This window comes from Anomaloglossus baeobatrachus, chromosome 12, assembly GCF_048569485.1.
Source record: "Anomaloglossus baeobatrachus isolate aAnoBae1 chromosome 12, aAnoBae1.hap1, whole genome shotgun sequence".
Classification (NCBI taxonomy): domain Eukaryota; kingdom Metazoa; phylum Chordata; class Amphibia; order Anura; family Aromobatidae; genus Anomaloglossus; species Anomaloglossus baeobatrachus.
The window spans coordinates 77,726,768-77,742,799 of NC_134364.1; positions in this window are offsets into that span (position 1 = coordinate 77,726,768).

Genomic DNA, 16,032 nt, shown 5'->3' on the forward strand with positions numbered 1-16,032 from the left:
ATATGCACTCTACGGTCTTTATAGGGTTTTCACGTCACACTAGAAAAGATCTGCTGCCTATAGCCACATTTGACTATCTTACCCCTTTCCGCTCTACAAACCACAGCAATCGCAAATCTTCCTCTCGTTCTCCTATTCCGATGGGAGAGGAGTGGTTCGATTTTTATTACCTCATGTTGTGTAACCTCAGCATATCCAGTGCAGAATCAACCAGCATCTTGGTATCTGGATCCATCTACGAAAAAACTTAAAATCTGCATTAGCAATGGGCTCATCTGAGACATGTTCAAAATCTGACAATTCTTGTTACAGCAGAGCAATCATGAGATATAGGTCTGTCTGCTGTATCCTCCATTACAGATAAAAATATAAAGAAAACTTAATAGACAAACTCAATTGATTAACAAATTAAAAACTTAAAAATAGGTCTTTCCCCCCTTTTTGAATCCATTATCCAAAGCATAATTAGATTCAAAAAGTGTGTGTCACCGGAGCTCTACATTTAGGCACAAAAGTCACATTGTATAGATCATACCTAACCGGGAACACCATAAATATGTTATGTGTAGCCTTATAATGGAAAACGATTTCAATGACTTTTCAACCTTTGCTTGAAACACAGAAATCTGCATTACAATCTTTCTATAAAAAGAAAACAGATTATTCAATACATTATATATCAAACACAGAATGCCATAAATCATCCACCGTAAACCAAATTATTAAAATTATTAATAAATTAGATTATTAATAAAGATTATAATAATTAACTAATTGTACACAGCCTGACCTCTATGCTCCAATATCTGCCAATAAATCTAAACATGTCCACAATTTAATTTATTCTGTTTAGATAGAATCAGTAAAATAAAACACTATTGTCAATTACTTTTTCCAATATAATTTACAATGCATTGCTAAAGTAGAGAAAAGTCTCCTTTTTTTTTATAGCAAACAATAGGACTACCCCCCCTGTAAGTTGAAACTTTAGTTGTTTGACCCACAGACTGGAAATACCTGTATTTTGGGTCCACACCCTGAAGCCAATAGCAAACAGGGCTTGTCTTCCCCTGCCATCTCCAGCACAACCACTCATTCATTCATTCATTCATTCATATTAAATCTTTCAGTATTATAAACTTTTACTAACAGCTTTAATTTAATATTTTCAATATAGCAATGGATGTTAACATTTTGATCCCTGAGGCTCACATTGCAAATACTCATTAAATCCAATTTCCTACTAACCTGACACTCTCTTTATGACTGACCCAAGTCCCAAATATTACTTTATATATATTTAACCATGATCTTAGTCTAATTATATATAAAACACCTTTTTTTCTGTCTGAGTATTTAGTAGTCCACCCAATCTGTTGTTTAAACATTTACACATTACATGGTCTTCTTCACACATCCCCCTCTCACTTCTTTTGTAATAACCATGCCTCGACCACCATGTGCTTCATCCACCATTTTTAGATCTGACCTAAAATAGCACATGGTTTATCATAGTATTGCGGCCTAGAGTCTCCACATCCACAACAAAGTTCACTCTCATCCGGATTTTTCCAGTGACAGTTAGAACAGGCCCATACCACACCATCGCCATTTTTGGTCGCTCACAAGGTACATTTTTATTATATACATAACTCAAAATTCTGTCTTTCTTTTCCCTTTCCCCTTCTACCCAATTCTCTCTATATAGACACTATATAGACTTCTAGAAACCCTTCCCCATGCATTGTTTTTCAAAACACCTTTTTTTTTTTTTTTAGTGTGCTAATCTAGCAAAGTTCTCTGCAACAATATACATTGCTGGGGAATTTTGAGACCTTACAATAGATAACACAGTTTGTATATACTGTACACTAATATCCATGAAAGAAAGGAAAATCAAAATATTAATGAAATACTGGCAGTCTGTATCTCAAGAAATCTAATTCTCCATAATACACGTCTCTGTTGGATCTATTTTTTCTAAATGGATATAATACCTTCCAACATTATTGGGGTAAGTCTTTTATGAATTTTTAGATTAGCTAACACGGTGCAAAAATATGTATTGACCTGCCCCTATTCTATTTTAAGATATAATGCTGCCACACTTTTACAACACCAATTGTTCAAAATTTTCACTTATTTGTACAATAAGGGGTCGACACTTCAGGGACTCAAAGTAACAAATTTTGTACTTGTAAACTCTCTATTCTCACCAGGCTATCCAACATATTCCTCTGATTCTTCCTGAATCGTCTGACCACCTTGTAAAACCATTTGCTGGGCAACTTCCCCCAGCATGATGTAAATTTGAATTAGCTGGGTTAACATACACCCCTGTCTCCTGCACCTTCTTCTTCTATTTCAACCTATCCTTCTGACTGCAACATCTGCGCTACACTTTACCAAACACCTGTGCATCTTCCCACAATCCTTTATCTTTCAACTTCACTTTCTTTCCCTTCAGCGCCGCATTCCATGTGACGGCTATAGCCATCCGCTCCTAGGCAAACCTAACACCTTAGAAATCTCTGAGGCATGGCGCACAACTTTCTTTTCCTCTCTGTCTGTCACTAGTTCTATAACATTCTGCAAACCTTCTCAACTTTCTTTTTCTCCACCTAAGCATTGTTGCTGTCTTGACGGCAGTTGGATTACACTAATTCAAGACTATATGGTGCACGCTACAGTCCGGCCGGCACTGGGGCGTTCCACCCTTACTCTAGCTCCCTCAGCTAAGTAAAAACAAAAGGTGTCCCGTGAAAGGAGGAGGACGTACAAAAATGTCACATACAAGAATGTCCCGCCCTCCGGACTTGGTCAGCTGTACCAATTTATTGTCCTAATCCCTATCTTCGATCACGGGTATCCCCCCCGTATCCTCAAACTACGGATCGGGTCAGTCTATCCAGCTATATCCAACTGCTGCCGTCTTACTCCCTACAATCCATCCTCCGGATCCCTTGTGACAATTGAAATCCACACCACAGGGTAGGATTCGAGCTACTGGGCCCCCAGCGGGCATCACCACCGAGTCACTATCGGTTACCTTTAACTCCGATGGGGACACAAGGCCTGTCACCCCCTCCTCTCCAAAAACAACCTTGTCGGCAGTGAATACACAGTATGTAACACTTACCGGGGCTGTTGGTTGATCAGGCCTGTTGGAGCGGAGGGAGGTCCTGGTCCGTGACGTCCAAGGTATCGGGGTGTCCAGGTATCGGGGTGCTCCTTATGGGGGCCCCACGATTTGGGCGCCAAACTGTTGGGGGAGACCTCCCGGTCTCTCAGGGTCACGGAGGTGAATTTCAAATCAGAACTGCGCAGATGTATATGAATCAGGAAAATGACCACACAGAGAAACGTGTCTCTATTTGGGAGAAGTGGATGCCTTCTGCCAGTGTATTCAAAAGCATAACATTTTATACAGCTTTTTGGACAGTCCTGTAAAACAACATTCCTTTAAGGCATTCAGGTGTGTCTGGGAAGAGAGGAAAGTCTATTCAAGAATATTGCTTAATCATGAGTCTAACCGGTTTTCCAAGACTGGAAGAAGACATTGAAGAATGTCACTTTACTAATTTATGAGACTGCAAACTCATTACTTAGCCCTAAGCATAGTTGGTTTACGTTTACAATCCTTGCAACATTTCATTCAGGTATATGTAAAAAGCAATACATAAAACATAGAAAATACAGATTAATCTTATTATAATATAATATCATACTGGACAAACGATTCATAGCCTAGACCTTCACAGTGGTGGTAAGGCAGAAGCTCTGGCAGTGGTGGTGAGGTAGAAGCTCTGGTAGTGATGGTGAGGCAGAAGCTCTGGTAGTGATGGTGAGGCAGAAGCTCTGGTGTTGGTGGTGGTGAGGCAGAAGCTCTGGTAGTGGTGGTGAGGCAGAAGCTCTGGTAGTGGTGGTGAGGCAGAATCTTTGGTGGTGGTGGTGGTGAGGCAGAAGCTCTGGTAGTGGTGGTGAGGCAGAAGCTCTGGTAGTGGTGGTGAGGCAGAAGCTTTGGTGGTGGTGGTGAGACAGAAGCTCTGGTTGTGGTGGTGAGGCAGAAGCTTTGGTGGTGGTGGTGAGACAGAAGCTCTGATGGTGGTGAAGCAGAAGCTCTGGCGGTGGTGGTGAGGTAGAAGCTCTGGCGGTAGTGGTGAGGTAGAAGTTCTGGCGCTGGTGGTGAGGTAGAAGTTCTGGCGCTGGTGGTGAGGCAGAAGCTCTGGCGGTGGTGGTGAGGCAGAGGCTCTGGCGGTGCTGGTGAGGCAGAAGCTCTGGCGGTGCTGGTTAAGCTGAAGCTCTGCCAGCGGTGGTGACGCAGAAGCTCTGGCGATGGTGGTGAGGCAGTGGGGTCATTGGAGACTGTAGGCATTTTTTAAGAGATGGGTTTTCAAGTTCCGTTCGAAGCTTGCAAGTGTCATAGATAATCATATGTGTTGAGGCAAGAAATTCCAGAACACTGGATACTCAGACGTATTGGAGGAGGTTGAGTGAGGAACGGATAAAGGTGGAGGAGAGAAGGAGGTCTTGGGAAGGCCGGAGTTTACATGTTGGAGTTTATCGGGAGATTAGTTAATTGATATATGGAGGAGACAGATTATGGACGGCTTTGTAGGTCAGTGTTAGCAGTTTGAATTGGATACAGTGGAGAATTGGGAGCCAATGGAGGGATTTGAATAGAGGAGAAGCAGTGGAGTAGCCAGGATAATTGACATATAATCACTCATTATACACTGTGTTTATATATAGGCCTAGATCTACACATCTAAGCTCATCCTGCACCGGCTCCAGCAGAACAGGGAAGTTGACCTTAAAAATTCCATTGTGCTATATGATGACTCAATGAAATGTGGAATAGAAAAAATACAATATTTTCAGTCTCTTTGGCAAGAATCCAGAAGCCTTGTGTATTTTCTTCAGCAATGTAAAGCGAGTCACAGTCATGTACTATGTATAACAATGGTCAATGTCGCCTAGTATTCCAGAGTCATATTGCAGATTTTACAGGTCAAGTAAGGGACACTTGGTCATCCAGTAGCCTTTGAACAGAATGCCATTCTGAAGTACATGCTGTGTTGACTCTTGTCCAGGTTGTGAACAGCTGCTGGAATTATAAATGAGTGACTTATGGTATGATGGGAAGCCTCAGCACTTCTGCCCTCTTATCTGTGGGTGTACGATCACCAACTATCATTCTATTTTTGGTTTCTGATATAGCAGTCACTTTATATCCGCAGGGAACAAGAAGAATAAACTGCAATAGATCAAATTCATTATTATTATGTAACAAAATATTAACTATTGGATAGTGACTATGCATCTAATAATTGATCAAATAATATTCTTATTCTTTCCATTTATATGTTATTTTTTCTGGACATCCCGGGGGTGGACACTGACAGTTTAGGGCGCTGTGCAAGAAATTGGGTTGGGGACAAACTGTAATATATATACACAGAGAGAGAGAGAGTCCCTGACAGACGTTCTGTCGCTTATCCATGTTATGTAAATAAAAGCTTATAACCTGACTTTAAATTCATCCATTAGTTTTATAAATTACTCTTTTGAAAGCTGAAACCCCCCCAAATTTGGTTTAGGTTATGAAAATAAAGTTGCTGCAAAGCTGAAATATTGATCATTTAATGAACACAGAAAGGTCAGATTTTGGCAAGACAAACGTTTTGTCGCCAACAAAAGGTAATGTGAAATTCAAACAAATAGTTAACTTCTAATACAAAGATATGTTGCATAACATTGGTGAATGGAGTTGTGGTGCTGTTAGAGCCATATTTAATATTTTGGGTGACTTCCATGTGCTTGAAGGACTGCATCCATGCAGTTCAACAATGATTCGTACAATTTATTGATGAAGTCATCAGGAATAGCAAAGAATGCAGTCTTACATGCCACCCAGAATTCATCTAGATTCTTTGGTTTTGTCTTCCAAGCTTCCTCTTTCATCCTACCCCAAACATGCTCAATGATGTTCATGTCTGGTGACTGGGCTGGCCAGTCCTTGAGCACCTTGATCTTCTTTGCCAGGAGGAACTGTATGAGATGGATGTATGAGATGGAGCACCATCCTGCTGCAGAATTTGAGCCCTTTTATGATTGGGAATGTAAGAGGTAGCTCATACTTTTTGATATTTTAGGCTATTGATATTACCTTCCACCTTGCAAATGTTTTGCACACCCCCATACTGAATGTAACCCCAGACCATGAGCTTTCCACCACCAAACTTAACTGTTTTATGGATCCATACGGGCTCCAGTAGGTCTCCTGCTGTATTTGCATTAGCTGTGCTGTAATTCAACTGAAGATTCATTACAGAAATCCACCTTCTGCCACTTTTACAGCTTCCATCTTTTTAGCAGGCTGTGGTACTTGACAAATGCCACACGGTTTTTTAATTGCTTTTTGTTTAGTGCTGGCTTCTGGGCACTGATTCAACTATGGAGGCCATTTTGAGACAGAATCCTACAAACTGTTCTAGTTGACACAGGGACTTGAGGTGACAAGGCCTGTTGGAGCTCTGCTGCAGTGGAAGAGGGGCTGGCTTTGTATTTTCTAACTAACAAATGTGGCTCCTGAGCAGTTGTCTTGCAGGGTCTGCCGGACCTGGGCTTGTCAAAAACATCTCCATTCTCTTCAAATCTTTTTTTAATTCTTTGTACTTGACGCTGAGACACATTAAAGGTGCTAGCCACCTCTGCAGTGGATCTGGTCTTCAGCCTCTTGATAATGAAGGCTTTGGTCGCAGGGTGGATTTTTGGCATGTTGTCAGAGGTCAGGTTGCAGTTCAAGTGAAGGTCTGGGGTGCTGGGTTTCTTTTTATACACACCCACTAATTAACTGATCATTTAGTGAGCACAGGTGAGGATGTAAACCAGAATTGGGTGCATTATATGACAAGGCGACAAAACTTTTGCCTTGCCAAAATCTGACCTTTCTGTGTTCATTAAATGATCAATATTTCAGCTTTGCAGCAACTTTATTTTCATAACCTAAACAAATTTGGGAGGGTTTCAGCTTTCAAAGGAGTAATTTATGAAACCAATGGATGAATTTAAAGTCAGATTATAAGCTTTTATTTACATAACCTGGATAAGCGACAGAACTTCTGTCAGGGTATATATATATATATATATATATATATATATATATATATATATATATATACAGTATAGTATTTATAAAATGTGTGTATATACATAAATATATATTACTTAGTGCCCTCTCTTTTTATGTACAGCACCATCCCATGCATATTGGATTCTCTTTATGCTTTTACTTATAGCACCTAGCCTTTCTTTCATAGTGTCCTCTCTTGTTAGATATAAAATTCCATGATTGCAGATGAAATGCTTCTTTTCTGATGGAGGAGCCGATGGACTCGTGTTCTGGTCACATGATGCTCCATCAGCAGTCATTTTATATTTAACAAGAGTAGATTATATAATAAAGAGAGGGCACTGTGAATAGAAAAAATAAGGAGAATACCATATGTAAGAGATGGTGCTATACATAACATCAGGGGATGCTATATAAAAAGGGACGGTGCTACACATAACTAAAGAGGATGCTAATAAGGGACAGTGGTATACATAATACAAGAGCAAACTATGTAATAAAGGACTTGACATAATAAGTGAGTACACTATATACAACCGGTAATGGACTGTGCTATACATAATCAATATATATGTCTAATTCTGTCTCTCTGTAATGGAAATCCTACGTTGCTGGTTGGTCGCGCCATCCGCCCGCGACCAATTAGCGACTGGCGCAGTCCGGCCATGAATTGGCGTGGGATTTGAGCCACGCTTTGCTGATTCGTTGCACACAGACACCGCCGCACACAGACACCGCCGCACACAGACACCGCCACACACAGAAGCCTCTATATAGACCCCAGCAGCCTTTATATACACCCCACAAGCCAAAGCATCTATATACACCCCAGCAGCAGCCTTGCACTTTCTTCTCTTTTCATACTCTGTAGTACTTTCTCCCTCCCCTCGCTGGCCCTGCAGGCTGGGAGATGCGGCTGCTTCCTATTTCCTCCTCGGCATGTCCCGCCCACCTCTCGGCTCAGCTACCTCTGGATTGGATGTGGGTATTGCTGGGGGAGTGGTGCGGGCAGGCCCCTAAGATACGCAACTGTGGCCTTAGCCACAGACTGTCACAGAACCTGTATTAGAGAGCAAATGGAGGGGAGAGGTAAAAATTAGCAAATTCAGGGGAAAATAATGATTGCGGCGTGATTGCACGTTGTGTGTGGGTGGCGGTGGGTGCTGACGCTGGCTTCGGCATCAACAGTTTCCAGTAAAACCAGCTTTTACCATGACAATAAACAAGTCACAAGGTCAAATGCTACACCATGTTGGCATATATCTACCAGAACCTGTTTTTGGTCATGGACAACTCTACGTTGCATTTTCAATAGTTAAAATGAGATACAACGTCAAGGTTCAAGTTTTTGATACCCGTTTACAAGGATAGTTGCTTATAGATAGTCAAAAGGTATTCACAAAAAATGTGGTGTACAAAAATATTTTAGGTTGATATTGTTAACTAATATATTATAGTGTCGATGTACTTCTTCCGTCCAATGATTTATTTAAATACAGTTAGATATTCTATGAACAATAACATTTAATGATAATGTATATATTTTACCCTGTATATTCATTGCATTATTCTCAAATCTTCATAAATAAGCTACATACATATTCTAGAATAGCCATTCCGCTAGAATCGGGCCACCATCCAGTATTGCTATAATCCTGCATCCGTGTGAAGTGTTGATGTGTTGCGTGATTTTTTTTCTGTACAATTTCCACTAATAAACTTTTACTAAGCATTCAAGATATCCTTAGAGAGTGTGGTGGATTCATTCCTTTGATTTTTTTTCTTGGACAGTGCACACACCCATTGAGTATGTGCTATTTCTCCTAATCACATCAAAACAACACCTCCTTTGGGTCTCAAAGATCTCATCCTCGAATCCATGATTTTCACAGATAGGTGAATGGATTTTTGAAACTCAATGATTCCTTGTGCCAATCAATAAAAAATTGTTTTAGCCCACGGACATATCTCGCGAATATGGGAATGTGGCCTAAAGCCCGCTTTACACGCTTCAATATATCTCACAATCCGTCGTTGGGGTTAAGTTGTAAGTGACGCACATCCGGCATCGTTTGTGAGGTATCTGCGTGTGACATCTACGTGCGATCAGGATTGAACGCAAAACCGTTGATCGCAAACACATCGTATCTTTGTCTAGAATTGAGCGTTTTGTTGCACGAACCTAGTCAATTGTAACGTGTGACATCCATCATACGATTGTGATGTCTGAGGCTATGTGCGCAGGTGTGCGCTCTGCACCGCAGCTTAAAAAAGGTCCGCTTCAGAGTGCAGCTGAAAAGCTGCGTTCTGAAGCGCCTCACAATGTCTGTCATTCACTAATCTCTGTCAGTCGGTCACTATCTCTGTCCCTCACTCTCTGTCCATGTCAGTCTATCACCCTCTCTCATATACTCACCGATCCCCGATCCCCGGCGCTGCACGGCATTCACACTGCTCCGGCGGCTTTTACTGTTTTGAAAAAGCCGGCCGCCCATTAAACAATCTCGTATTCCCTGCTATCCCCGCCCACCGGCGCCTATGATTGGTTACAGTGAGACACGCCCCCACGCTGAGTGACAGGTGTTACACTGCACCCAATCACAGCAGCCGGTGGGCGTGTCTATACTGTGTAGTGAAATAAATAATTAAATAATTTAAAAAAACGTCGTGCGGTCCCCCCCAATTTTAAAACCAGCCAGATAAAGCCATACGGCTGAAGGCTGGTATTCTCAGGATGGGGAGCTCCACGTTATGGGGAGCCCCCCAGCCTAACAATATCAGCCAACAGCCACCCAGAATTGCCGCATACATTAGATGCGACAGTTCTGGGACTGTACCCGGCTCTTCCCGATTTGCCCTGGTGCGTTGGCAAATCGGGGTAATAAGGAGTTATTGGCAGCCCATAGCTGCCAATAAGTCCTAGATTAATCATGTCAGGCGTCTATGAGACACCTTCCATGATTAATCTGTAAATTACAGTAAATAAACACACACAGCTGAAAAAATCATTTATTAGAAATAAAAAACACAAACATATACCCTGGTTAACCACTTTAATCAGCCCCAAAAAGCCCTCCATGTCCGGCGGAATCCAGGATGCTCCAGCGTCGCTTCCAGCGCTGCTGCATGGAGGTGACTGGAGCTGCAGGAGACACCGCCGCTGCTCCGGTCAGCTTCACACAGCAACTGAAGACAGCCGCGCGATCAGCTGAGATGTCACTGAGGTTACCCACGGCCACCGCTGCATCCACCGCTGGATCCAGTGACAGCGGGTAACCTCAGTGACAGCTCAGCTGATCGCGCGGCTGTCTTCAGTTGCTGTGTGAAGCTGACCGGAGCGGCGGTGTCTTCTGCAGCTCCGGTCACCTCCATGCAGCAGCGCTGGAAGCGACGCTGGAGCATCCTGGATTCCGGCGGACATGGAGGGCTTTTTTGGGGCTGATTAAAGTGGTTAACCAGGGTATATGTTTGTGTTTTTTATTTCTAATAAAGGATTTTTTCAGCTGTGTGTGTTTATTTACTGTAATTTACAGATTAATCATGGAAGGTGTCTCATAGACGCCTGACATGATTAATCTAGCACTTATTGGCAGCTATGGGCTGCCAATAACTCCTTATTACCCCGATTTGCCAACGCACCAGGGCAAATCGGGAAGAGCCGGGTACAGTCCCAGAACTGTCGCATCTAATGTATGCGGCAATTCTGGGCGGCTGTTGGCTGATATTGTTAGGCTGGGGGGCTCCCCATAACGTGGAGCTCCCCATCCTGAGAATACCAGCCTTCAGCCGTATGGCTTTATCTGGCTGGTTTTAAAATTGGGGGGGAACGCACGCCTTTTTTTAAATTATTTAATTATTTATTTCACTACACAGTATAGACACGCCCACCGGCTGCTGTGATTGGGTGCAGTGTAACACCTGTCACTCAGCGTGGGGGCGTGTCTCACTGCAACCAATCATAGGCGCCGGTGGGCGGGGAAAGCAGGGAATACGAGATTGTTTAATGGGCGGCCGGCTTTTTCAAAATAGTAAAAGCCGCCAGAGCAGTGTGAATGCAGTGCATCGGGGATCGGTGAGTATGAGAGAGGGCTGCTCAATTCAGTTACTCAGGAGTTTAGCGGTCACCGGTGAATCCTTCACAGGTGACCGCTAATCAGGGCGCGACACAGACAGAGCCGCAGCATGACAATGAAGTCGGGTGAGGTTCACCCGAGTTCATTCTGACAGTGCGGCTCTGTCTGTGTCTGCTGTCAACTACCATTCACCGCTGCTACATGGCTGTCTGTGTCTGCTGTCAGCGGCCATGTAGCAGAGCTGAATGGCAGATGACATAGTAAAAACGCATCCCTACACATTACACACGCTTGGCAAGTCAATAAATAAAAAAAAAAAAAAGGTGCCCAATGCATACGTCACAGAACACATGATCTAAAGGATCGCACACAAAATTGAACAATTTAACATAGACTACTAACGCTCGTGTGACAGCAAATGAACGACCTACGTGCAATCTCATAAGATCCCGTATGCAACCTGGGCGTGTCACATCGCAAATGCGATTGTTCAACTAATTGCAACGTGTAAAGCAGGCTTAAGGAATTTAACAAATAAAAGTATTAGGCCCGTTTCACACGTCAGTGAAAAACACAGACGTTTTTCACTGGCGTGTAAAACACGCACATGTCCCTGCGTGTGCCGAAAATCACGGCACACGTGGGTTGTCTAAGTGCAATCCGGGCTCCGTTCTCCGTGGCCCGTGATTGCACTTAGAGATTCACTCACCTGCGCCCGCTCCCGCTGTCCATGGTGCTGATCGCTCCCGCGACGCAGCATCCGGCCGGCGGTGACCCCCGCAGCAGCTGCTTCCGGGTCGGCTGTGTCGCGCATAATGAATATGCGCGACAGTAATCAGCCGGCACAGAAGGAGCAGGGAGAACGGGCTGCAGAGGACATCGCTGGACGCCGGGTGAGTTAAAATGATTTTTATTTTAAAAGCACGTTTTTTTCTGGCACGTGTTTCACGGACCACACCACTGCGTGGTCCGTGGAACATCAGTGATGACAGAAAAAAATGGACATGTCTCCGTGCAGCAATCACGCACACGCGGGTACGCTGCACGGAGACACGTGCAGTGAAAAATCACTGATGTGTGAGCAGACCCATTCATTACAATGGGTCTGCGTATGTCAGTGATTCTGGTGCGTTTAAAAAAAAGCACAAACGTCCCAGAATCACTGACGTGTGAAAGGGGCCTAACTCCAAGTCATAGGATGCTATCAAGGCCATATAATGAATTTTGTGGTTGGGAGGATGCTATCAGGACCATATATTGAATTGTGGGGAAATACGCTTTGAGGGACTTGGCATCCTCCCCATCATCCAGTTAATTTTAAACCCCTTTAACGTCCTTCTCCACCTGATCATTATAAGACCTTGAAGTCCCTCTCCCACCCCTAAGGCTATGTCTGCACTTTGCGTTTTTACCTGCGTTTCCGCAGCATTTTGGACTGCAGCGTTTTCATGCCAAAACGCATGTTTTTTGATTTTCAAGCAAAGTCTATGGGAAATGGGGATTTCTTGTGCGCACTTTGCAGTTCAAAATGCTGCATTTAATTTGCATAATTTTGGGCAAAAACTCAGCGTTCAAAGAAGCAGCATGTCAATTGTTTTTGCCATTTGGGCTGCGTTTTGCTAACATTGAAGTCAATGAGAAGTTGTAAAAAGCAAGCAACATCAAAATTCCAGCATTTTATATGCTTTTTAACTGCAGTAAACATGCGTTTTGGACTACATAAACGCATGCGTTTATGACATCAAAATAATGGAATATGTCCCTTTACACACACACATAGTTCGACAATTAAAATAATGAAAATTATTAATTTATTGGTTTTTTTAGCCATAAATACTATAAAACCGCTATAATTGTATTAAATATAACTATTTTCATCATGATATAAAAAAATTATATTTGTTTTCATTTTTTTATCCTTTTTTCATAGTGTTTGTATGTTAAAACTTTATTTAGTAGTGTCTTTGTGATCAAAACGCATCTGTCTTTAAGCAATGGAAACGCATGTAAAAAGCGCTAAAACTGCAGCTAAAACGCGGTAAATATGCACGCGTATTTATAGCGTTTTGATGGTCAAAAGCAACTTTGGCAAAAGCAATTTCTGCAGTATGTCCACCAATGGGATATCCATTTTTCTCAGGCTACTTTCACACTTCAGTCTTTTTCCATCAGTCACAATCCATTGCCTTGAGAAAATACGGTATCCTGCAAAATATTATGCAGGATTCAGGTATTTCCCCTTAGAATTGTATTGCCTTGCATTGTATCCGCCGCGCAACGGATCAGTCGTGGGATGACTGACCGTAGGGAGGAAAGAACTGACACTGTAGTGTTTTTTGGAGCGTCAAAAAAACGCAATGTGCAAGATTCTGTCGCAATCTTTAAAGAGGTATAATGGTTGTCTATGGTGCAGAATTCATCACATGACGGAATCCAGTGCTGGATTCCGTCATGTTCTACTGAGTATGCCCACCATGTCTGGCCCTCCCATTGAGCTGTCCCAAAAACAAAGCCGGATCCTTCGTAAAGCGGACGCACAATGGATGTAACGGATGCCACGGGTCAGTTTTTTTCACAGGATTCCAGTGAATCCTGTAAAATAACTCAGTTGGGTCCATTGACAGCTAAAAAAATCGTTCGGTCGCAACGACGGACCTGGTGTATTTGAAACGACTGAAGTGTGAAAGTAGCTGTAAGCGGGCTTTACATGCTACGATATATCAAACGATATGTCATCGGGGTCACGTCGGTAGTGATGCACATACGGCATCGTTTGACATATCGTAGCGTGTGACAGCTACGAGCGAGTGTGAATGAGCAAAAATACTCACCTTATCATTGCTCGTTGACACGTCGCTCATTTTCAAAAAATCGAACGTCCTTCTGCACGCCGGTTGTTCATTGTTCCCGAGGCAGCACACATCGCTCTGTGTGACACCCCGGGAATGATGAACTGCAGCTTACCTGCGGCCGCCGGCAATGCGGAAGGAAGGAGGTGGGCGGGGTGTTTACGTCCCGCTCATCTCCGCCCCTCCGCTTCTATTGGCCGGCCGCTGTGCGATGACGCTGTGATGCCGAACGTCCCTCCCCCTTCAGGAAGTGGATGATGGCCGCCCACAGCGAGGTAGTTCGGGAGGTAAGTACGTGTGACGGGGTTACTGTTTTTGTGCGACACGGGCAACAAATTGCCTGTGCCGCACAAACGATTGGGGCGGGTGCTATCGCACATGCGATCGCACGAGAAATTGAAGCGTGTAAAGCAGCCTTTAGACAGACACTGGTTTACCAACCTCCTTCCTATGACAATTGTCTGAATTACCCAGTGAGTTTGTATAATTATTCTATTAAGGTTGAGGAGACAAGGGGCAAGGCCATGTTCTAGATTATTCATTAAGCTGCTTCAATAAGATAATATTACAGTCCTTAGAGGAAGGGACTACATATTGCTTTTGCACCGACCTCATCTGGCATCATGCTTAGAAATAAAGTAAGTTTCTAGTTGCCTAAAATTAAAGATACTGTCTACACTATGATCTCTCAGCATCCCCATTTTACTGTGGCAACATGAAAACTACACAGATATGGCACAACCAGAGCATAAGTATACCCTTTCTTTCCCTCATTGTCAGTTTTAGATAAAGTGGGGTCCTGGGCAAGAGATTAAAGTGGGACCCTAAATGCTCACATATTGCACCATCACACTCAAACATTTAGGTTACATTTACATGTGCTGAGTTCAGACCCTTAAACAAGCGTGATCAATAATAATAATATTGAAGGCATTCAGAGCTTGTTTCATGGCTTCATTACACAGGTTGAGGAAGAATGATAGGCACAGAACCATCACTAGTAGATCAATCTGTCCCCTACAGTATCATGTTATCAGCAGCACATCTGCAGTTTGCATCGGGAGAGAACAATGATTTTTGTGCCTCCATAAACAATCCAATCGCCTGATGAATCAGCAGCATTTTACTTGATTGTTGGGCGATTGCTGACATGTTTATGTGGCGCCCCTGAGGGTCCAGTCGCCACAGAGGTACTGCACCTTAGCCAGAGGTGTGGTACCCCATTCCCTGGTAAGGAAGAGGGCACAGCCTGTTATTCACACATACACTCTTAGTATAGCTACACCACTTCAGGCCAGGGTTAGGGCAAGATTGCTCCTTAGGGAGAGCACAGTCCTGGAGCTAGTCTGGAGGTGGGGTTAGTTAGTGGGTGGAACACAATAGAACAGAGTAGAAAAAGAGGTTTGACACGAAGGAGAGAGGTCCTGAGGACTGGAGCCGGTGGAGTTCGTCCCAGGACAAGGAGGAAGCAAGAAAGGGGTCCCAGAGTCACGGGCAGGGAGAGATCCACCCGTGGGCTCGCATCCACATCTGACGCACTGGTGTGGAGGAACTAGGCCACAAAGGGGAACCGGCCCATAGACTAGTGGGGAACAACCAGGCTCAGCTAGCAAACCAGAAGCTGAGGTATCTTTATGTGCCAAAGACGTTGCCACACACGAATCCACTAAAACGGTGACCACCGAGGGCTAAGGAACAAGGGCAGAAGAGCCTCCCAAGCAAGGCCCGTGGACACCGGCTCGGAGCACTGTGTGTGAGGGGCAGGAAGGCGAAGACAGGGCAGGAAGGCGAAGACAGCGCAGGAAGATGATCAGGAAAGGGATACAGAAAGGGACACCGGTTCTGTGCCTCCGAATTGCCTTGGGATCGGCTGGATCCCGTTACCGCAGGACTCAGCATTCCAAGGGCGGTGTTTGACTGGCCAGCCGTGATAACCTGGAACTACCGACTGTGATTAAAAGAACTAATGACTGCA